The following is a 24,017-nucleotide window of genomic DNA, read 5'->3' as shown; positions in this document are numbered from 1 at the left end:
CCTCGGACATGTAATGGGGCAAGAATGTCTGCTCTCATCATTCCTACTGAGTGTTGTTCTGGAAGTCCTAGCCTATCAAATAGACAATAAAAGAAATAAAAGGCATCCAGGCTGTAAAGAAAGAAGTTAATCTGTCTTTATGCACAGACAGCATGGTCACATATGCAGAAGATTCTATGGAAAAAAATTAACTAGAACTAAATAAAACATCAGTTTAGCAAGGTTCCTGAATACCAGGTCAATATGTAAAAATTAGATGTAGCATGGTAATTTTCAATTTCCCTTATATTCTACATTTATTAATTAGAATTCCTCTGAAAGGAAGAATTGTCCCTTCTCACCCATTTATTTAGTTAATCATCTATTCATTTTAATACGAGCTCATGAATATTTATTTTATAATTTGGGTTATAATCCAATACTATGGTTTTTTTTTTTTTATTGTTGTTCTGGATTTGGATGTCAAGGGGCTCTTTTTGGTTGACATGTCTCCCTCGTTCCCTCTTTCTTTCTTTTTTTTTTTTTTTTTTTCCTCTTTCTTTTTATTTCTCTCTCTCTCCCTTCCTACCTCACTCCCTTTTCTTCCTTCTTTCTTCCTCCCTCCCTTCCTTCCTTCTGTCCTTCCTTCTTACTTAATTTTTTTCACTCTTGGAGTAATTCTTTCCTTTTTGACATCACACAGTGCTCCAAGTTCACCTTGTGTTTTTCCAGCTCAAAGCCTATATTCAGCTACTTCAGAAGAAGCCCTAGTACTTTTTATTTAAAAAAAAAAAAAAACAGTGCTTAGAAATCAAAAGTAACATACTGCCATCTCCGAAGACTCCAATACATTACAGGGTTCCTTGTAGCCTGCCACAGCCACCTTGCTTACTTGTTACTTCTTGATGGTGAGAAACCTGGCTGCCATTATCTAGCATATAGTTACTTCCTTCTTCAGACTTCTTCAACATGTAATGTAGTTTCAGTTTTACTAACCCCTACTCAGTGATAGTTTCACAGTTACTAACCCCTACTCAGTGAGAAACAGTCTTACCAATGGAAGTGTTTGTGCACAGCTCTTTCTGTCTTTAGCCTTACAATAGCTACTTAAAACACCGTTGTACAACAAGACAACGGTCAGCTCCTTTGCTTCACATCCCCTTCAGTGTGATTATGTCGTATGTTTGTCACACAGATTCATGTGTCACCGACTGCGATACACTTGAGGCTCTCTTCAGCATCCTGGCATCCTGGTTAATTATTTTTTTAATTGCATACAGTAACATCAATCTTCCTCGTGTACAGTTCTAAGGGTTTTGACAAATGTATAATCGTGTATCTACCATCGGAATATTTCTATTCCCCTCAAAATTTTCTCACGTGCTCCTTATGATCAACTCTTCCTCCCACCTGCATTCCTGCCAACTACTGATCTGTTTTTTGTCTTCATAGTTTTGTTTTTCACAGAATGTCATATATACATGTAGACTATTTAGCTGGCTTCTTTCACTTAGTAAAATAGACTTAAGATTTATCCGTGTTGTTTCATGAAGCAGTAGTTCATTGATTTTGGTTGCTGAGTATTATTCCATCACATGGGTATAACCCTGTTTAACCACATCCCCATTGAAGGACAGATGTTTTCAGTTTTTAGTGATTATGAATAAAGTTGCTATAAACATTCTCATACAGATTTTGTGTGCTCAAAAGATTTCAGCTCATTTGGGTAAATACCTAGCAACAGGATTGCTGGGTTTGTATGGTAAGTTTATGTTTAACTTTATAAGAAACTGCCAACTCATTCTTAATTTTGATTAAATCCAATATATTATGTTTGTAGATTGCATTTTTAGTGTCATATTGAAAAACTGTTTATAAAACCCAAGATTATATAGACTTTTTCTAGAGATTTTATGGTTTTACATTTCACAGTGGCATCTGTAACTCCATTTTGAGTTAATTTTTGTGTTAGATGTGACAGTTAGGTCGACCAGGTTCACTTTTTTTGCAAGTGGTCATCCAATTGCTCCAGCATCTTCTGTTGAAAAGACTGCTTTCTCCTTTGAATTGCCTTTGCTCTTAGGTCAAAAATCAGTTGATTGGATAGTATGTGTCTATTTCTAGGCTTTCCATTCTGTTCCATTGATCCATGTGTCTATTCTCTCACCAGAGCCGCGTTCTTTTCTTCATTACTAGAGCATATGTGTAGTCTTGAAATCAGCTAGTGTGAGTCATCTATCTTGATTTTTTTCAGAATTGTTTTGACTACTCTGTTCCTTTGTCTTTCTGTTTATATTGTATATACAACTTATAAATTAAAAAAAAAACCCTTGTGGTTTTGATTATAATTGCATTGAATCTATAGGTTATATTGAGGAGGATTTACATAACAGCAATACTGTATCCTCAGTCCATAATCACAGTATGTCTCTCCACTTCTTTAGGTCCCTTGATTTCTTCCATTAATGATTTTTTTAGCTTTCAGCATATAGATTCAGTATGAATTTTGTTCACTTTATTCCCAGCGATTTCATATTTTACAGTGATATTGTAAATGGTATTTTTAAAATTTAAAATTCCAATTTTGCTAGTAATTAAGAATATGATTGACTTTTGTATCTTGATCTTGTTTCCTGACACCATTCTTTAAAAATGCTTATTAGTTCCAGAAGATGTTACGTATACTCTTTTGGTTTTCCTACACACATAATTATATGTTTGAATATTGCAATTGTGTGGGTAATTTATATGTCTTTCAAATAATGGAAAGAGACCATTTTTTTAAGAGAAAGATACATACAAAATTATGATCATCATAAAACTGTAGCCTAACTAATATTTTTTAAAGTATCTAAAGAAAAATTTAATAGATACGGTATTTAGAAAAGATAAGCCAAGAGATCAAAGTGTTGACATTTGTAGGTTAGTAATTAAACAATCAGCACATTTCAGGGAAGGTGGACACTGAATCTTCAGGACAATGAATAAGATTTCTGGTGGAGACAAGAATGATTCATCATATCGGAACTTGGCCTGGGTGAAATTACCTCCATTTGTCTGATTTCATTTCCTACAAGCGTCCTATTGATTATCCTTTGGTTTCAGGTTCTCAAGTCAGAGTGCTTTGGTTCTGTCCAGCCCCGGCATTCCATTGTTAGGTTCAGGCTTTTTAGTATCTTTGAATTCCAGTTTCCTCATTTGTAAAACGAAGTTAAGAACAGTACTTAACTCATAGGACTAATGTAAGAATTAAATAAGATAATGGAGTCCAGTATGCTAACATGGACATCTCATAAGTAAAATGGATATGGCAGATGTCTGAGTTTCCACTGTTCTAACACCCCAAAGATAGCACCCTAAATTGGCACCCCTCTCGTGATGATGGCCAGGTGAGAGACCCCAGCAGCCAGAGGCAGTGGAGTGTACGAAAGTCTAATTGAGCTGAGGGGGCTGGAGATAAGAGTGCGTCTTTCGCATGGGGGAGCTGAGCACTGGCAATTTGGCTCTTCTCCTGGGGCTTCCAGGATGACTCGGAGAGAAGCAACTGGGCACCCACTTGTGCCCAGGGCATCATTAACCAAGACTGGACCGAAAGAGCTAATAAGACTTACCCCTTCTGTAATATACAGCTATCACAGTCAGGGAGACTTTTGCTAGAAAGTCTTGTCTCTTCTCCTTTCCCAGCCCTGGGGATTCTGGAAGGAGGAGAGGTGTTGTGGGGCAAGAGGACTGCAAATGTCCTCCACACCGGCGCCTCCTTTCCACTTGCTACCTTGCAGGCACTGGCAGTCGGAAGGTGAGCACTGAATCATCCGTGGGAGACAATCAACTGGATTTTTAATATCTGAAAATGCATGCATAGCTATATATTCTGCCCAAGATGTCTTAAGAGACCAAAAAGGAAAAGTAAACAGAACAATTTTTGAAGGAAAAAATAAAACACTCATATTTGTACTCTACAGAAAACAGACTGTGCAATTAACAGGTTTTTTTTGTAGCTGGGAACAACTTTTTCCTAATTGGGAGCTCTTTTTTTTTTTTTTAACTTACTTTTTCCTGTCAAGAAAAATGTTTTATTTTTCCTTTTATCATTTTAATGAAGTGTTGAAAGAATGTGTGTAAGATATGAAACATAATAAAAGTAACAACACAAACCAAGCTGTAATTTAAGAACTACAGGTTACAAATACCTACTAAGCGCTCTCCCCTGTTACCTGTACCTATTTCCACTCTAGGAGTAATCACTGTCTTCAGCTTGCATTTGTGTTTCTTTGTGCAGCAGACATTGTCGGTGCCCCACCTACGTCCCCTTGGCACTCGCCATTCCCGTTAAAGCAGATGGAGTCTCGCTGCACGTGTCTGCAGCTGTGCCGAGGGGATTTCTCTAGGGTGGATAAGGCAGGCTAGAAGTTCCAGAGAACCTGCTTTTTCTTTTTTATTACTGTTTAACACACACACACACACACACACACGCCTCTAAGCAATATATTGTTTAGTTTTGTGGTATCACAAATGTGATGTCACACATTGTGTAGTTTTCTGGGACTTGCTTTTTTCATTCAACGTCTTGTTTCCAAAATTCATCTGTTCTATGTACACATGTAGTTTTGCGTATGGTGTCTTATGACTACAACTCACATCAACATAGTATTTTAAATTCATTGTTCCACTGACGGACATTTGGATTGTTTCCGTATTCTTTCTATTGTGAATAGTCCAAGACTCTCAGGGCACCTGTGCAAAAATTGTTGTACCATAGTGCACGAGAATGTGTGCTCCAAATTGCATTCCGAAGTGGTCGTAGCAACTTACACTCCCTCTGGTGTAAGAATTCCCACTGAACCAGATTCTCCACAACATTTGATCTTGGCGGATTTCTTCATTGAGTTGTAGTGCTGGCTTTATTGTATATGAAGTTCTCATCCTATGGGGATCTGTCTGGACTCACTGGAATAGTCACTGGTTCATTTATCTGTGGTTGCATCAATAGCATGTTACATTTATTACTATATTTTGTAGACTATCTTATCTGACAGAGCAAGTTCCCCTCTTCAGTGTTTAAAGGTTGACTTAACTATTTGTGGATATTTTTTCCCAAAATGATTAAAAATTCTTTCATGGTTTCCTTGAATATTTAGGTTAATTTAGAAAGTAGTGACTTCTTACAGCATTGAGACACATCATCCAAGAGCCTGGAATGCCTCTCTTTTTATCAGATTATTTTCTGTGTTACTTAGAGCTTTGAAGCTTTGTCCGTAGAGGTCTTGTATATTCTTTTAAAGGAATTCCTAGGCACTTTATTATTTTTATTGCTATTGTGAGTGTTATCCTCTTAAACTTGATTTCTGTTTGGGTACTGTTAGTGTAGAGAACCAAATCTCTCATAAGTAGATGTTCACATTATCTGCAAATGATGACAGCTTTATGTCTTATCTTCTAATGCTTACATTATTTTTTTTTCTTCCTTTGTATCTTTGCCAGAACTTCCAATAGTAGGTTAAACATTAGCAGTGTTAGTGGGGCTTTTTGTCTAGTTCCCATCTTAAAGGGAATGCATCAAATGTTTTTTTAAATTAATTACAAGGTTTACTGTGGGTTTTGGTATATATCTTTTACTAAGTTAAAGATAGTTCTTTTTTATTCCTAATTTGCTGTCTTTTGTGAAGAATAGAGCTTGCCTTTTATCAAATGCCTTTCCTAGCCTCAATTGTGAAAATTACATAATTTTGTCTCTTTAGTCTATTAACGTCACAAATTACAGTTGATAGATGAAATTCAATTTATTTTATAATTATCAGACTTCACTGGATATGAAGAGAGAGAAATATGATGTCTAGAGCTGCTGCAGCTCAGGCAAAGACCTTGTCTGAGAATGAAGCCAACACACAGGGAAAAGCAGAACAAAACTAAGAGATGAAGAGACCAAGTCCTGGTAATGCAGTCGTCATGGTGGCATCAAGCCACAGGTGAACTCAGCACTGCCCTAAACGTCTGTTGGGTAAGTCAATAAATTATCTGAAACCAGTTTCACGTTGCTTTTTGTGATATGTACTTGATTGGAAAACATTACTCACATCATTCAGGTCTGGTTTTTTTTAATTGCCTAACCTTGTGTATGAAATTGCCAATTCTGCCTTTATGATTTGAATGACTCCTTTACTCTAACATCAATTTGAAAAAATTTATGAATCTCTTTCTTAATATAATCCATTTGTCTATTTTATCTAGTCCTTTACAAGTGGTATTCTCATTTTTTAAAGTTGTGTTGCTTTTCGATTATATTTATTTTTGAACAGTTCAAAGTCAGGAAGTTTAGAACAGTGTATATTAAAAACTCTCCCCCCAACTCCTGACTTTTAATCACAGTGTTTCCTATCCAGATCACCCAGTTGGGTCAATTTTCTGAACAGCTGTGTTTCTGAGAACTTTAAGCACACGCAAAGCAGATATATTATAAGCCAAAAAGGTAGTATACTATAAAAATTCTGCACCTTGCTTTTTAAAATGGTGAATCTTACAGATTAGTCGACTTCAGTATATAATGCACATTTTCATTTTTTTATAGCTGGATAGTATTCCAGTATATAATGCACATTTTCATATTTTTATAGCTGGATAGTATTCCACTGAATGAATATAGCCTCATTTGTTTTACCAGTCTTCTACTGACAGACATTGAAGTTACTTCTTTCTCTTTTTACTATTACAAATAGTTATGAAATGAAAGCCTTTTGCATATATCATGTTGAATGTGGGAGTGTGTAACTCTAGTATAAATTCTTTGTTGTGGAAGGACTGAGTCAGAAGGTATATATATATATATATATATATATATATATATATATATATATATACATACACATTTTTAATTTTTGGAAAAATAATGTGAAAATACCTTGGCTTAATGTTACACATTTCAGGTGGCAATATGTTTAAAAATACCTGTTTTTCCATAGCCTATTATCAAAAATGTTTGTACTGATGAGTGAAAAGTCTTACTCACTATTTTAAAATCAGCTTTGTTGAGATACAATTTACACATGATAAAATGCAGCCCATTTAAAATGTACACTTCAATGTGCTTTGACAAATTTATACGCCTGTGTAACTGCCTCCACAATTAAGATAAAAACGTTTCCATCACCGCAAATATTCCCTTGAGCCCCACCTCAGTGATCCCCACGCCCATCCTCAGTACCTGGAGGCCGCTGATCTGCTTGTGTTGCTGTGTATCAGATGCAGTGTTTGTCAAGTTTCTCATCCATGGAATTGTACACCGTGTGCCCTTTTGTTCCCAGATTCGATCATGTTTTTGTATCTGTGGTCTATTATATTTTATTGCTTAGTGGTATTCCATTGTAAAAATACAATTTATTAGTATACCTATGAGTGAATATTGGAGTTATTTTAGTTTTTGACATTTGAATTAAGTTACTATGAACATTGGTATACAAATTTTTATATGTCTGTATCTTCTCCATACTTTAGGGTAAATACTTAAAAGGGGAATCTCTGGGTCAAACTTTGTGAGAGATTGCTGGCTAGAGCAAACTCTCTCTCCAATTTTGCATCCTTGTCACTAGTGAGAGTTCTAGTTGCTCTACATTCTTTCTAACACTTGGTATTATCATTTACATTTTTGCCATTTTAGTGAGTCTATAATGCTATCTTATTAGAGTTTTAATTTGTGTTTCTCTGGTGATGAAGGATGTTGAGCGTCTTTACTCATTGGCCATTCTGACGTCTATTCTGAATTTCCAATCCTTTGCTCACTTAAACAAATTTAGTTGTTTGTTACAGGGTTGTAGGAGTTTATAGCTGCACCTGTATCTGTATCTGTTGTCCGTCTTATTCATCGTCATCAGTCATCTTTTGGACAGAAGCCTTTTGTCAGATAAATGTACAACTTTTTGCCAGTTTGTGGTTCACCTTCTCATTTTTTAAACCATATCTTTTGAAGAGAAGTTTTTCATTTTGATTAAGATCAATTTATCAGTTTTTTAAAGTGTATTTATTTGCTTTAGCTGAGGAATCTTAGCCAACATAATGACAATTTTACCCTGTTTCCTTCTGGGTGTTTTATACTATTGGCTTTTATGTTCATGAACAATGAATCTTTTTTGAATTATTTTTTTGAATGTGGAGGGAGGTAAGTTTCATCAATATCAAGTTCATTTTCTTTCGTGTGAATATGAAATTTTTCCAGGCCCATTAATTGAAACCAGTATCTATTACCCATAAATTACCTTTTCATCTTTAAACAAAATTAATTGACCTTATATCTTTAGATATATGTATGGATGGTCAACTCAATTCTATTGGTTTATATATCTATGTTTACACCAATATTGTGCCGTCTTGATTATTGTAGAGGGAATGTTGAAATAAGGTGTTGGAACGCCTCCAAATATTTTCTGCTTTTTCAAAATTGTTTCACCTATATAGATTCTTTGGATTCCAGTATAAACTTTAGCAGCATCTTGTCAATTTCTATTTAAAAAAAGCTCGCTGGGATTTTGGTCAAGATTGTGTTAAATCTCTTGGTCAATTTGGGGAGACTTGACATTTTTAAAATACTGAGTCTTCCAATCTTTGAATATAATGTACCTCTTCATTTATTTCCTTCTCTTCTCAGCCATGTTTTACAGCTGTGATTATGTAGATCTTGCAAATATTGTTACCCAGAAGGTATTTGTGTTTTCTGATAATGTGTAAATGGTATTTTTAAAATTTTAATTTCCAATTTTTTATCAGTAATGCAGAAATGCAATGCATTTTGTATGTTAGGCCTAGTATACTGTGACCTTACAAAAATAAAGAGATTTCTACACCTTCCTTTCCAATTTATATGCCTCTTCTTTGCCTTCTTGCATATTGCACTAAATAGGACTTCTTTGTTCCTAATATTAAGGGGGAGAATCCAATGTTTCACTATTAATTGGGAGGTTAGAGAAAGATTTTACATAGAACCCCATGTCCAGTTGAAGAGGCTCCATCTTTTTCCTCTCTTTTTCCCAAGAGCTCATCATCAGTGGACGCCAAATTTTGTTCAATGATTTTCTACATCTATTGAGAAGGTTCTATGTATTTTCTCCCTATTCTGTTAAAATGGTGACTTATGATTGATGTTTAAATACTAAACCAATCTTGGGATTAAACACTATTTCCGGGATAAATTCTACTTGGTCAAGATTTCTTATACTTTATAAGTATTGCTGAATATGACTGCTAATTTTTCATTTTTTTTTCCTTGTTGTTCATGTAATACATCGGTATGCTATTCTTTTTCCCTTTCTCTGTCCCTTGTTGTGTTTAGTTTTGGTATCAGGGCAGTGCGTCCCCTATTTTCTGAAAGAGTTAGGATTTAGTATTCTTTATTTCTGAAAGATTTGGTATTCACCAGTGAGACCATCTGGGCTGAGAGTTCTTTTGCAGGAAGCTTTTATATCACACCACCACTTCTCTAACAGTGATGGACCTGTTCAGATTTTCAGTTTCTTTTTGAGGTAGTCTTGGTAATTTTATCTTCAAAGGGAATTTTATGTTCACCTAAGTTGTTGAATTTATTGGTATGAGGTTTTTCCTTACTGCCCTTCTAATGTCTCTGTGACCTGTAATGACAGCTCCCCACATATTCCTCAAATGGTGGTATGTGCTCTCTTTCTCTTTTTTTCCTTCATCAGTCTAGTAAGGTTTTACCAATCTGATTTATATCTTCAAAAGACGAACATGTGGTTTTGCTATTTTTTTAAAAAATTCTTTATCTCTTCTCCATTTTGTTTTCAGGTTTTTATTTTATTTTATTTTATTTTATTTTATTTTATTTATTTTATTTATTTTTTAGATTCTTAAGGTGGAAGCTTAGCTTAGAAACTCCATTTTAAATCTTTTTATAATGTCAACATTTATAGTTATATACTGCTCTCGAATTACTGATTTAACTGCGTCTCACGGTTATTCATGTATTTTCATTTAGTTAATTTATTTCAAGATATATTCTAATTTCCTTTTTTATTTCTTCTTTGATCAACAAAATATTTAGAAATGTATTAATTAATCTCCAAATGTTCTAGGTTTTCTAGGAAGCTTTCTGTTACTAATTTTTAACTTAAATTTGTTATAGTTAAAAAAAATGCTCTATGATTTCATTCTTTTTGAAATTGCTGTGACTTGTTTTATGAATGAGCATGAATATGGTTTATCTCGATGAATATTCCATGACCCATTAAAATAATTCATATTTAGCTGTTATTGGGTGGATTATTTATATATAATTATATTTATCAAGTTATATATTTATTATGTAATAATGTAATTTTACATATACATAGTCCAGAAAGTTGATGGTGTTATTAAAACATTTATAACTTTATTACTGTATCTAAGCAGTGCTATATACAAGAAAACAAAAAAGAGGCATACAGATTGGAAAAGAAGGCAAAGAAATGTATTCATTCACTAATGACATGAGCATGTATATAGAACTGATGGTTATTTTCTGATGGAAAATTAAACTCTTTTTTTTTTTTTTTAACAATTCCTGTTTTAAAAGAAAAGAGTTAACCCTCTAAGCTTTCATCTTGGGGAAAAAAAAAGAGGAGAGAGAGGAAATTCTACATAAATACAAAGCTTACTCTCTCATTTCTTTGCAAAGAAAATATTTTTCTTTTTTTTTCTTTCATTTGTTCCTTGACTCCTATTCTTTGAGGAGGGAATGAGAATGTAATTCTACTGCATTCACGTAACTTTATTCTGAGACTATACTTCATCTGCATAGAAGCCAGGGTGGCCAACATGCAGGACCAAAGGGCCAAGCTTGGTATTTTCCCCTCCACTTGTGTGAGACAAGTCATTTGAATATTTGTTGAAGCGTTTAGAAATGATTGAATTTTCTGCACATCTGAAGACCTACCATCTTTGTCCATTATTTTCTAGTGGAAAATTAAACTTATCATTTCTGTTTAATAATTTCTACTTAATATGCAGAAAGGTAAGGTTTCCAGAAAAACTTGTTATTTCTATAAATACTTGATATATCCTTACAGTTTTTATTTTATTTTTACCATTGGTTGTAAAGAGTTGAAAATAGTATAATAATCCTTTTGTGTAGATAGACTTAGGCTACACAAAAGTTGTAATAATAGTGATGATTGCTATGAAAAATAAGCTTAAAGAATGAGAACTCCAGCTAAAACATTAACAAACTAATAAACTTAAAGTAACTTGAGATATATTGTCAAAAACTGAGATTATATCAGCATGTGACCTCAATTTATCTGTGTTTAAAGATCTTATTTTTTTGTCATATTTTATCAGTCTAAGCAAATGCTTTCAATGTACTTGAAAGTAATTGAATTTTCCCCTGCTATAGCACTTTAATTATTTATTAATTTTTTTACATCACTCTTGAAGGTTTCTATTTAATAATGTTTCTTTCTTTATATTTCATCTAAGATGTGAGATGTATTCCGGGGGCTGACGGAATCATATTTCTAAAGGGTTGCATTTATCATGTATTCTTACTATTCACTTTTAGTTGTGAGCATAATCAATAGTCTGGCTTTTAAGATACATTATATAATAGAGAAATAATAAGGCTCTTTGAGTGTTTTCCAGCATTTGCCTCACAAAAGTAACAACAAGAACAACAATAATTAAGGTTCAAGCAAACACTATGATTTAGCGTGTTCTCTCCTGCATTTTGCCACGACAGATTGTCCGGAAGGAGCTAGTCTAAATTTTTACATTTTAGTTTGAATTTGTTTTAAAACTTGTTAAAAGTAATGCTTATTAAAACAAAAGCCTTATTTTTTTAATCGACTTTTTTTTTTTAGAACAGTTTCAGGTTCACAGCAGACAAAAACCTTATTTTATTTCAGCTCTCTCCTCATTTTTACTACAAGAAGGCTTTACAACTTAGTAATTGAGATGGCTCTGGGTCAGACTGCCTGGCTTTATCACTTCCTAATCCTGGGACCTTGGTCAAGTTACTTGAGGTCTTTGTACCTCTAAATCAGAGGTACATATAAAAAAGGAAATAATACTATGATTTATTTCATAAGACTGTTCTTTATGAAATTAATCTTTGTTAGGGATTATAAATTTAGCACATAAGTAGGGCCTAATTAAAATTTGGAACTTACTACTTTGAATTCACAGAGAATGTTTAGACGCTGTTGCCATTTTGACCAAAAAAAAAAAAAAAAAAAAAACCTTTAGGAAGATAATTCTTTCATTCACTCAATAAGGATAGGCTGAGAGTTTACTATTTGCCAGGCAATGTGCTAAGTGTTGAAGAAAGGATAAAAACGGTTTCTGACCTAAAGGAGGTCACCAGTTGCAGGGAGACACGCGAGGAGACAGCAGAACAAGATGCTAGGAGCTATCATAAGACAGAGTTGGGGTCAGCAGGCTTTTTCTGAAAAGGGTCAGATAGTTAAGATTTTTGGTTTTGTGGGTCATACGGGTTCTGCTGCAAGCAGTCAGCTCTGCTGCTGCGCTAACGCGCTTGTTTCACAAAAAGAAGCGACCAGATTTGTCTGCAGGTCGTAGCCTTTTCAGTCTGTAGTTTCTTGACTCCTGAGACAGCAAAGGATCAGGGATCCTGGGAGGAGTGGCTTTCTCCCTGGAGAAACATATACTTAGAGTATAGATAATTCAGCTGAGAGTGAAGGAAAGAATACACCATAAGCATAAAAAACATGTGCAAACAATAGCCACCTATATATAATAGCCACCACCCCTGAATGCGTACTTTACGCTCTGTAATGAATGTCCACAAAGTATTTAATTTATTCATCTCAACATCCATATGAGGTAGTTATTATTATACCTCTTTTGCAGAGGAGAAAATGCAGACTTCAGAAGTTCAGCATCTTGCCATGGACACACAGATTTTAGTACCAGAGGGGTGTTTTGAAAACAGATCTAAGTGATTCCATGCATGAGATCTTAAACGTTATATTATACGATCCCATCAGATTTTTAGCTGTTTAGAAAACAGCAAATCCCACGGCCGAGGCATTGTATGGAGTTGGTGGAAGAAATGGGGCAAGATCACTGCTCTACTAATGACTTTGGAATTTATCCTGAGGGCGAAGAAAGAACTGTCACAGGGTTTTAAGGAACAGACCAGTGTTTTAGAAAAATGACCCCAGCCACATGGTGGAGGAAAACTCATTGACAATCAAGGCTCTCAATCAATATTTGTTAAATTTAAAAAAAAATGATAAAAGTGTATTAAAGGGTTGCAACAGGATATATGAAATGCAGTTGGAAACTACAGCAATGATCTAGGGGAGAGGTGATGAGGGTCTAAATGTGGTGATTGAAGGGATGAGAGAAGAGATAACAGACAGACGGTGATTCTCAAACTTAATTCCCCAGCGTCACTGCTGTGATGCTTTTAAAAATTACACATGATAAATGTCATTCCTGGAGATTCTGATTCAGTCGGCCTGGGTGGGAACTAAGCGTCTACACGTTGTAAAGATTCCATGGATGATTCCGTCAGCCAGTGTAAACAGGCACTAGGAAATAGAATGAGTACCATGTAAATTATGCCACATTTACCAAAATTAGGAATACACGAAGGGGAAGAAGATAAATGGCAGACTGAAGTAGATGCAGTTGAGTCATCTTGGGTGCATTCAAATGGAGATATCTGGCAGGCACTGGACGGGGTGCTCCGGAGCTCAGGAGCAGCCCACAGAAACAGGCAAGTCAGTAATCATTCCTAGAAAAGGGGCTAAAGACTCGTTCTGTAAGTGAAGTAATGTGACACACTGAATTCAAGATCGGAATGCCTCAGGGGGTAATCAGGCATGGAATGGAGGCCGACTGATTTCTGAGAATCTTTAAAACACACCACTTTTCAACTGGGTTTGTCAGTAAGGTTCTACATGCCAGCATGGGGCCATAACATTTCCAGAAATGAGGCATTTTCTAGTAACTCTAGTCAAACACAGACTGTCAGGTTGTCGAGTGGGCCAGGGGGAGAGAGTCTGCAGCAGCACTGACTCTCGGTGTGCACCAGCCAATCAGCAGCACCCCAGAGAGAGGCACTTGCCATGATGAGCGGAACTTCATGCAAAGTCGAAACAGAAGCTGGCTACACAAGAGAACGGGCTGTATACTTAGGTTTCATTTTATAGAAATAGTCCATGCCGTCGGTATAAAGAACGGTGCCTGTCTTCGTTTGTTAGAGAGAAGACATATATCCAACTCTCATAAGGATAACTAAAACCATTTTGATTTTTTTAAAAAGGGAAGCCACAGCAAAGACAGATCGGAAACTTTCACAGTTTAGGTGGCACCGTTCATGAAATTCCTGATGCCGAGTCAGATGAACAAGAAGCTTTTGATAACCACCTTCAAGAAGCATTATAGAAATGCATTTTTATACATTTTTGGCTCAAGGAGAGGCCAGGAAATACAAAGATGGAATTTTGAAAAAATTAAAGAAAGTTTGGTCTGTTGATATTCCAGCTGTGGTCCTGGAGTTGAAGTTCATAGCAGGCAAAACACATAGAGCGAACACTAATCTAAATTTCTCATGAGGAAAATATGAACTTATTTTTTTAGGAAAAAAAGTTTTCCCTGATATTCTGGAAACATTCATCTCCAAAAAGTTCATAAAAGTGACACTTCATTGTATAATGAGCTACTTGACAACTTCTCGATAATAAATGTAGTAATGGTATCACACAGCAGTGTCTGTGTCCACATGTGTGTGTGGGTCATGACCCTGGCAGGCATCATTTGCGATGTCTTCTGTGCCAATGGCTCTGGCTGACATTATGCAGGATTTACACTGCCTGGCTATACGCAGAGTTTCTGCAATATATAAACTGAGGCCATAACACTGAGTGCAGTTTAGTGAAAAGCATTCTCCAAGAGGTAAAATTATTGTGATTTCTTTGAATAATACCCTCTGAGCAATGGTCTCAAAATTAAGGTTCATGGAAAAACCCTGACTATCATGATGACCTAACATCTGCCTCTTCTAAGTGGCTCCACAATTTTAATAGCTGTGTGGTCTTAAGCAAGTTAGTTAACCTTTCTAAGCCCCTGTTTGCTCATATGTAATAGAAGGATAATATTTACACAGGCTTCATAGGATAGTTTTAAGATCTAAGTGAGAACATCTATATAAAACACTGAGCAAAATATAAAACTATCATTATTTTAAAATTGAGAGTGTTCTTAAGACTTCAGTACAACAGGGTTTCCATATGGTAATGGGAATACCAATATTTAATTCTTTATCTACTCTCCTCTATTTTTACTTTTAATAAAGGACGAACTATTAAAAACAAATCACTTATTAACTCTTATAAAGAAAGCATAAAAGATTACTAACCCACGCCCACAGTCAGCGTAGGGAAAGTCGCCTGTGATGTTCCTCCCTGCAGAGGATGGCATAAGGCCCAATTTTAAGTGGTGTCATTGCTTCTTAGTAAATGTGCATCCTTAGGTACTTAACTTACTGTCTGTTGGTTCATTTCTTCGTCTGTAGAACTGAGGGGTTAGAGTGGATGATTTCTGAGGTCCCACTGTGCATTCATCCTATGTGATTCTTTGGCTCTTGTTGGTGCTACTTTTTGAATAATTCAGAACAACAGCTTCAACAAATTTGAAATCCATCATGGCCCAGAAGTCAGAGATTAGTGGGATATGTGGTGGTAAAGTTCCAACGCAACAGCAAATCAATATCTAACTGCCATTTTGCTGCCTTCAAAATGCAGCCCTTTATATCAACAGAATGATACAGAGCTCAGTTTATTGGAAAGCAATCCAAGAAAGAGTGATTTAGAGAGAAAAGCTCAAGGAAAGATAAGCAAAGTCAAGGAGAAATACAAAGGTGACTTATAAAATTGACCCACATCAGGAATCAAATTGATTTTAGATTTTAGGACTCAAGCTAATATTTACTAGCTGCTTAGAAAAAAAATCCCCTGCGAGACAAAAAAAAAGAAAAAAGTGTTTGAAAGGATATAAATTTGTGAGATTGCAAGTGTTCAGAAAAGGATACGGAAAAAGAAAAAGGAAAAAAAAAAAGAACTGAAGGCCCTGAATCTCTTTGGTAATTTCAGAGTAGAAATTAAATGCACAGATTGAATAAGGCGTTTTGCATGTAACTGAAACAGCCACACCCACCTAGCACTTTCCTTTGTTTCCCGTAGCCAGGCTAATTGTTTCATATAATAAAAACATCAGCTACTTTCAGTTTTGCTTTTTTTTTTTAACTCACAAGCAAAAGATATCATTAGTGTTGCTAATAACCCCTTTCATATTTCACGATCAAATCAGTTGTGCAGGTGTCCAATCAGAATAAAATAATCCCGCACGCTAGCCGATACTCTGTGTCATTTCCTCACACTACCTTGCCTCTGTGACCCAACTGTCTCAGCAGAGTTCACATCTGTGTTCTGTTTGGTTTTTATTCCTATAACTCATAACATAGTGGGATGGGAGAATGTGGAAAGTTCCTTTCTATTTTATTGTGAGGGATAGATCTGTTGATATATGATGAAGTGATGCAGATGCACAAAAAAAAAAAAAAGAATACATTTAACTGACTCCAAATAGGTCATTTTCATTGGTGATTTTCTGTTTCTAAAGTCAGGATATTTTGATTGTGCTTTAGAAGAATTGGACTTTTCGTTCTTTAGTTTACCACAAAATTACCCCAGCTGGAGGTCCAAAATAAAATTTACTGTTTGTAGTTGGCTCAGTCTTCCATAGATTTCAAATAGAAACATTGAAGCCCTGTGGGGAATGGTGAACTGTCATTGATTTTGAACTGAATTATCAAATATGCCGCTGGGATGATAGATAAACCTCTAGCAGTTTCTATTACCCTCAAAAATGGCAAGGCTGCCCCCTTGAAAACTCAGAAACCTAAAATCAGTGCCGGTAAGTATTAAGAGCTCATTCCAGCTGTATTACTGGGGAAACTAAGTTCATTTATCTTCTAACTTAGTCTTTTGATATATAAAGAAAAATACATTTCTAAACAATTTGCATCCTCCATTCTGACTTAGGCAATCCTACCCTTAATGTGATGGAGCAGCTTATTTCTCTAGTCACCATTTTTATGAAATTTTGATTCTGTAAATCCTTTGTCAATCAATACTTACTTTTTTGCATCTTCTTAAGCTTGAAATTCTGACAAATCTGAAGCCTAAAGTGTTTGCCTGGTGAAATGCTCCCTACTCTTTTCTTTTTTTGGGGGGGGGGGGCAGGATCTAAAAACATTTTCTGTGACCCCCTAGAGCTAAAAGTATTGATTTTTTAATGGGTACACTTTTCTCAAATGGAGTCCATCGCTTAAGTCCAACATCCGCTCCTTTGTGGAAGGAGCAGTTTCTTGTTTCCAAGTAATTACTGTTCTCTTTTTTTTTTTTTTTTTTTTTTTTTTTTGCCACTGATAACACTATGCTTAAGAATCTATATATTCTCTCAAGGAAATTTGATGTTGGTCTTCCATGCCAAAATACAAAGAGGAAATTGAATGTTAATAATTGATAAGTTGTTATAAAAAATCATGTCACAGAATTTTAAAATATAGAATTTTTAAAACATGGAATTTTGAGCTTCATTCTACATAGTAAACATCCTTTATATATTCTGAGGTCTGGTGGGTATAGCATCCCAGATTGGAGCAAATAGGTCCACTATTTTTGTTTTTTTCACTTTGTACAGATTCTCTTTAGAAGTTAGGGATTGCAGTGTGTCAGAAATTAAGATTTTTTTATTCTACCTTCATGAAAAAAAAAAATGAAAAGCATCCTGAGAGTAAATAAGTCATAGTACCCATTTGACCAGAAGTTCCAATCACTTACATTGTTGGTCACATAACCACTAGGCTACCTGCCAATAAGCTAAGATATATGATGGTAAATGGTGAGAAGGAAGGCATTCTTTATAGATGTGCAGTAACTCTCTTGCCTCAGGCCGTTTCTCTCTTAGCTCTTTCTAGCTCCCTGGACAAGGTGTAACTCATCTATTTTGACACCAACCTCCTAAGATGGTCTTGCTCATAGACCTGGGCTACTAGCCAATATTCATTAATTAAACAAGAGCTATCTGACACTTTGCTAATTCAAGGACAGTTTGCTCTGACTGCACAGCTTAGAAAGAGTGGTCCAATCAGAGAAAGTTGACAGTGCATGGTACGGTAGGAAATCACAAATAGCTCAGTGGGACTAAAACATAGCATTCAAGAAGCTCATTACGAGAGATGAGGCTGGAGCAGTTTGAAGGAGGGGTAAGGCAAATTGCTAGGCACCCTATATCCTGTGGTGGAGAGTTTATACTTGATTCTGAAAGCAGGAGAGCCATTGAGTGACACTGAGCAGGAGAGAACATGTTAATGAATTGTTGTTTTGTGTGTTTTGCTATTTTGTGGAAGTTCACTCTGGAAGCTCTTTGAAGAAAAGCTTAGAGCAGGAGAAACTAGAGGCCATCTGACCAGCTAGGAGGCCCTTTATCAATTTATTTAAGAAACCTAAACACATAATGAAAGCAGTAGCTATGAATTAGTGTAAAAAGACAGATTGGAAAGATGTTGAGAGAGACTACAGTAGGTAACATTTATTGTTTAATTAGATACAGGGATACAGAAAAAAAGTTGATAACAGAAGCGACTACAGATTCTGATTTGGGAAAGTGAGTAGAATTTGAAGTCTGTTTTATTTCTTTATCTTATATACAAACACAGTTTTTCAAAAATTTTTAAGGTGGCTTACAAAGAATTATAATTAAGAAGATTAAAGATCAATAGCAAAATTTAAGAAAAAAGATTAAAAGAAAAAGAAAAGAAAGAGGCAAATAGAAAAGTATGGTATTATTAAAAAAAAAATAGATAAAACCAGAAATGGCATGAGTACACAAAAGGATTTGACGAAGGCCTGTAAACTTGCTAACGATGGGTCACCAACCAGTTTAGCACAAAGATGTTTTGTAGGTTACTCAGGACGGGGAACATGCTCAGTCACCAGGTCCATGCAGCTGCCTGGAAGACAGCAACAAATTCACTGCCGCAGAAACTCATCACCATTTCTGGTCCTGCAGCCAGAGAAATTCACAACCAGGAAGTGGCGCGGTTCCCAGAAAGAAGAAAGGGAGGAGGGGAGCAGATTTTAGAAGAAAATAATGCTGAATTTGGTAGAATCAGTGTGAACTGACACCCTCTCTAATTAAATGGGTTTTTACTTCTTCCAAATACCCTCTCCTTTGGTCCGGCGCTTGTGGTCTTCTTGACTCCTGCCCCAGTGCCCCAGGAAACAAACATTTTGGGGGGCATCTGCAGCACGTCTCTGCCAGAGCAGTTTCCTTTGCATAAACTGCATTCCTCTCCCCCTTAACAACCCGACTTCTCCTCTAAGGCCTGACCCATTTCCTAACTCTCAAATAGTGTAAGTAATCTCTACTGCATTTTTAATAACCACGTTGGTGGGCCCCACAGGCCTTAAATATTTGAAATCTTCTTTCCTCTCCATTTGTTCTCTCCACCACCAACATTCTGTAGACTCCCTTTGCTAAAGTGTGAGATGTTGTCCCAAAGGTAGTCCTCGAAATGATTTTGGAAGATGCGCTAACATGGTCTTAAATAAGATGGAATCACATAGTGAGAAATCATGCCTCTTTCAATTCTCCTTCATATATTCAGATTAATTCAAGAGGGAAGGTTCAATTTTGAACGTTTTTAACATTAATCTCCTTTAAACCAAAAGCTCGTAGATCTCTGTTAGAGCCTTTTAACAGTCAATGTTGTGTAGCTGGAATTAGATGATTTCTTGGTTTTGTTTTTACTGTGTCTGACATAGTTTCCTTTGATAAAAGAAACCTGTGGGAACTAGACTTCATTGTTTAAAATGTTCTTTTCCGGTGAGGCTTTGGGTTGTAATGTGGCAGCAGTGCTGGAAAAGCACCCGAAGGCAACTGGGACCCAGTAAGCGAGTGAGAACTTAGCGAGTGAGAACTTTCTCCAGTATCGATGCTCCTCTCAGCACATCTGCTGCATTCTTCTGTCTTACTAAATTGGTTTCCACAAGGTAGGTCAGAGTTGACCACCCACAGCTCATAGTCCATTTCCAGCCACACTGGGGGAAGAACTCAATACAATGGTCTTGGTCCTGACCTGGTTTAAGCAAATATGCCCAGGGCAGTAGGGTCTTGCTTTACAAGGATGACTGTGGGGGCCAAATCCTGGGAATAGGGAGAAGGGCAATGCAGGAGATGACCTTGAACTGAGCAGGCATCCCAAAAGGTGTCTGCACCCTGTGTTGAGTCTCCGCCAAGGGCTGACCACCCTGACTGTCCCGTGTGCTACAGTTGCCTGGCCACTGTGCCTTCTCTGTGCTATTGCAGTAATGTGAAAGAACGATTGAAACAACAGTGGGTCCCACACCCTTTCAAAAAACCTGAAGAATTGGATAAATGTCACCTACCTGAAAAGTAATGCTTCCTACTCCAGCAGCCAGATAATTCTCTATCAGATCCCTTTATGTATTTCCTTCATGTGTTTTTATTATAATGATCCTATTTATGTTTGCTTGTTTACTGTTATCTCCACTTCCCACTCCAAGAATGTGAGCTCAGGGTATCCGCCTTCTTTACTGTTATATCTCTGGTGCTAGAAGAATTCCTGGCATATAATTACTGCTTAACAAATGGTTGTTAAATCAAATCATTTAAAAACATCTCACATTCCACATGCATTTTAAGAAATATGTAAATGTTATAATGTGACTTAAAAATAATGTAACCATTAGAGTTTAACAACATTAGAAAGAGCTGCAGGATGCTCAACCTTTATAAAATGTACTGAGCCACAAATTCGATTCATAATAAAATGTATTCTGAGATGTTTTAAAAATCTTTACTTTAAAAAAATTTTGCTAGTATAGGATGAAGTTACGTGGGGTGAAATATTTCAGACCAATTTATTATTAAATATTTTTATAGAATTAGTTTTAATGCAAACTTAATAGTATTCATAATTTATAAATAAAGCTTCAAATTTGTTCTATAGAAAAAAATTTCCATCCTGCCTACTTTACAATAATTATAACAGAGAAGTATATGATATAAACAGGCATTTCAAATATAATATTGCATTTATTTGATTTTTATCATTGTAAAATTTTGGTAATTTAGCTACTTGTTATAGTGTCAAGATCCACATGAACAGTTTTCATGACTTGATAGAGGTCGGACAGGAAAATAGAGATGAGACAGGAAAAGCTAAACATTTTAAATAAAGATTACAATACACCATGGTATCAGATAGATGAGAGAAATTATCACTTCCAGCAAAGAATATGATGCCATGAATAATAATCAGAAAACATGAGATAGACAAACCAAAATTTTAAAAGGAAAGGGGAAATAAAGTTAAGTAATTTTCTCAGAAAGACAAAGGAAATGACAAAAAAAGGGGAACATCAGAGAAAAAAACAGTCTGCCAGCACCTTGACCAAGAGGGACTCCAGAAAGGTAGACAAGAGAAAGTGAGGAGTGACGGGGGGCACCATCAAATGAATAACAGAGGGAAATTCTCCAGAGGTGAAGATCAAAAGCCACCAGATTGAAAGATATCATTGCATGTCATTCCCACCGTCCAAAAAAGGTACAGCATGGCAACAGTTCAACTCACCAAGACTGCAAGGAAGATCCCAGTGGCTTCCAGAATGAATGTACAGAAGGAATGGGAACATGAATGCTGTTAGATTTCTTACTGGAAAGCAATGTTTTCGAAATTGAGAGACAGTTAATTCAACTCAGGTTTCTGTAGCAAATAAAACAATCAATTGAGTGAGAGCAGAATAAATATATTTTGGGTACACGTGGAAAGACTTAAAATTTTACCTCCTATGGGGAGAAGAGACACATCTTTTGCACAGAAGAATGCCAAGTAATTTATTACTCCCCCTTCAAGAAAGTGGTGCTTAATTCTCCATCACTTAAAGACCTGCTTCTAATGAGTACTGTATAGAAAAGAAGAAAATATAACTTTACAAGAGAGAAACCTAGCAAACACGACCTCAACCAGATGACCAAGCTCAGTATCATCAGTGATCCGTCATGTTGAGAATGTGTATGCAATGAAGTGGCACTTCTCCTCTGAATAAATATGAAGTTCTCCCCCATGCTTTTTTTCCCCTTCACTATTGGCATTCCTAATTATCCTATTTCAAGCGTATTCCATACCTTTTATTAAAAATAATTACTGTTAAGTGAACTGGAAAAGACCTTATTGGTGATTAGTCACTCTTCCATCTGATGTTTGTTTCCTTATACTTTCTGTCTTTAACAAGTGTCTTATTATATGTATATGTTAATTAAAACGTGATAAAAATTTGTATATGGGAATCTCTAGCTTAACAGAATCCATTCAGACATTCTGTGCAAAATATAAATAAATAAATCTAGTCAGGAAGCATTCCTTTTACTTTAAAAGGAAAAATATAAGGTGGTGTTGGTCAACTCCAAATTCTTCATCAGAGGTAGAACAGAAAGAAAGAAAAAAGAAAAAAAATGCCTACATATGATTAAAAAAACTATTATGTTAGGAATATGGAAACCATCACTTTGAAATCATCAAACAATTAACATGCTTGTAGAAAAGGAAACAAAGATGCGGTGCCACATTTGTGTGTGTGTAGTACCATGGTCTCCCTTAATACCAGCAACATTAGAGATGCATAATCACATTATTGATGTTTTCTTGACACTTTCCAAGTAATCTGTATTTACTACTAATTATAATTAGATGGTATTTCAAGACTTTTCCATAGAACTTTTTTTTTATTGAGTTCTGAGAATGTCAACATAAAATTTCCGTATAAACATTAGGTGAAAAATTTATGGAAGGATATTTACATCGTGGGGAGGTTGGGTATTGAAATCAAGAAGGCAATGTTTTTCCTGCCAAGACATTAACATGGAGCCATTCTGCCAGTGTGCAAGTACCCTGGCTCTAATACAGTTCCATTTTAAAGGGAAAGGTTTCAATGGCTATATTACTGATGTTTTTAAAAATAAAAATTGAGATAGATACTTTGTTATCTTACACAACCTGAAGTTGCTAGAGGAAGACTATTTTAGAATCATAGCTTAGGATACACTGATCTAAGGCAACACATTTGTTTTAATAGGGTAAAATTTAGGTTCTTAGAAAGAAATTGATATATGAAAGACACATATTAAAGTAGTAAAATAGCTAAACAGTGGAGTGGAACCCTTTGTTCTGTGCTGTTTCATGTAAAACACTACTGAATTATGTTAAATTCTAAAGGAAGTCTTTGGTCAGAACACAACCTAAATATTGAGATAATTTTCTGTGATAATTGTCCCTGTCATTCAAGAATTACCAAAATAACAAGGGATGTGTTTACATTCATTTTTAGAATTTCATTTCAAGCTTGAAAAGTAATATAGTTAGGGCAAGTATCTCAACTAAAAAGAATAAAAACTCAATTTATTCTTATAAAGATAGGTCATGTTTCAATTTACAAATTTATAAAAATATTTTTAACTTTACAGATTAATTAGGTTTTCAACTTTCAGCTCGAGTACATTTTAAAAGTTCAGGTATTTATTTATGATCTTTGACCTGTATAAAATTCAGGTAATGTACTATTTTCTCCTAATACAGATAACTTGTGCTTGATTTTATTTTAACTTCCTTAGCAATATCAAAATTCATCCTAAAGTTTTAAACCTCATCAAAGGCATTTTATCAGTTGGATTTCTATAAATTTCAAAATGGTATTCATTCAATATTAAGGATTCTTGAAGTCATAAATGTCATTCTGAATGATTAATTCCTGAAAAACTGGACTTATGTTGCATAAAAAGCAATGAATCCTTGAATAATATATTTGATATGGCATAATTGCCACCACAGTGTATTTCAGTATAGCTATATGTGTAAGATCACACACCTGTGGGATGTAGGGAGAAATGACTTTTTATAATCCTGCTTTCCATCTCTCATATTTTACAGATGAAGAAAATAGTATTTGAGA

The 24,017-nt window shown here is 35.4% G+C and overlaps 1 long non-coding RNA gene across 1 annotated transcript in view; it reads left to right on the top strand.

Moving 5' to 3' along the window:
- The window catches only part of LOC123615505 (uncharacterized), a 102,928-nt gene that overhangs the window by 32,868 nt on the left and 46,043 nt on the right, over positions 1–24,017 (top strand). Inside the window, exon 4 of the long non-coding RNA XR_006723115.2 lies at positions 5,778–5,977. This is a non-coding gene — a long non-coding RNA (uncharacterized LOC123615505). The remainder of the gene's footprint in view (positions 1–5,777; positions 5,978–24,017) is intronic.

This window comes from Camelus bactrianus, chromosome 9 (assembly GCF_048773025.1).
Source record: "Camelus bactrianus isolate YW-2024 breed Bactrian camel chromosome 9, ASM4877302v1, whole genome shotgun sequence".
Lineage (NCBI taxonomy): Eukaryota > Metazoa > Chordata > Mammalia > Artiodactyla > Camelidae > Camelus > Camelus bactrianus.
Note: the sequence above shows the minus strand (reverse complement) of the source record. Positions and strands in the feature narration are given on the sequence as shown.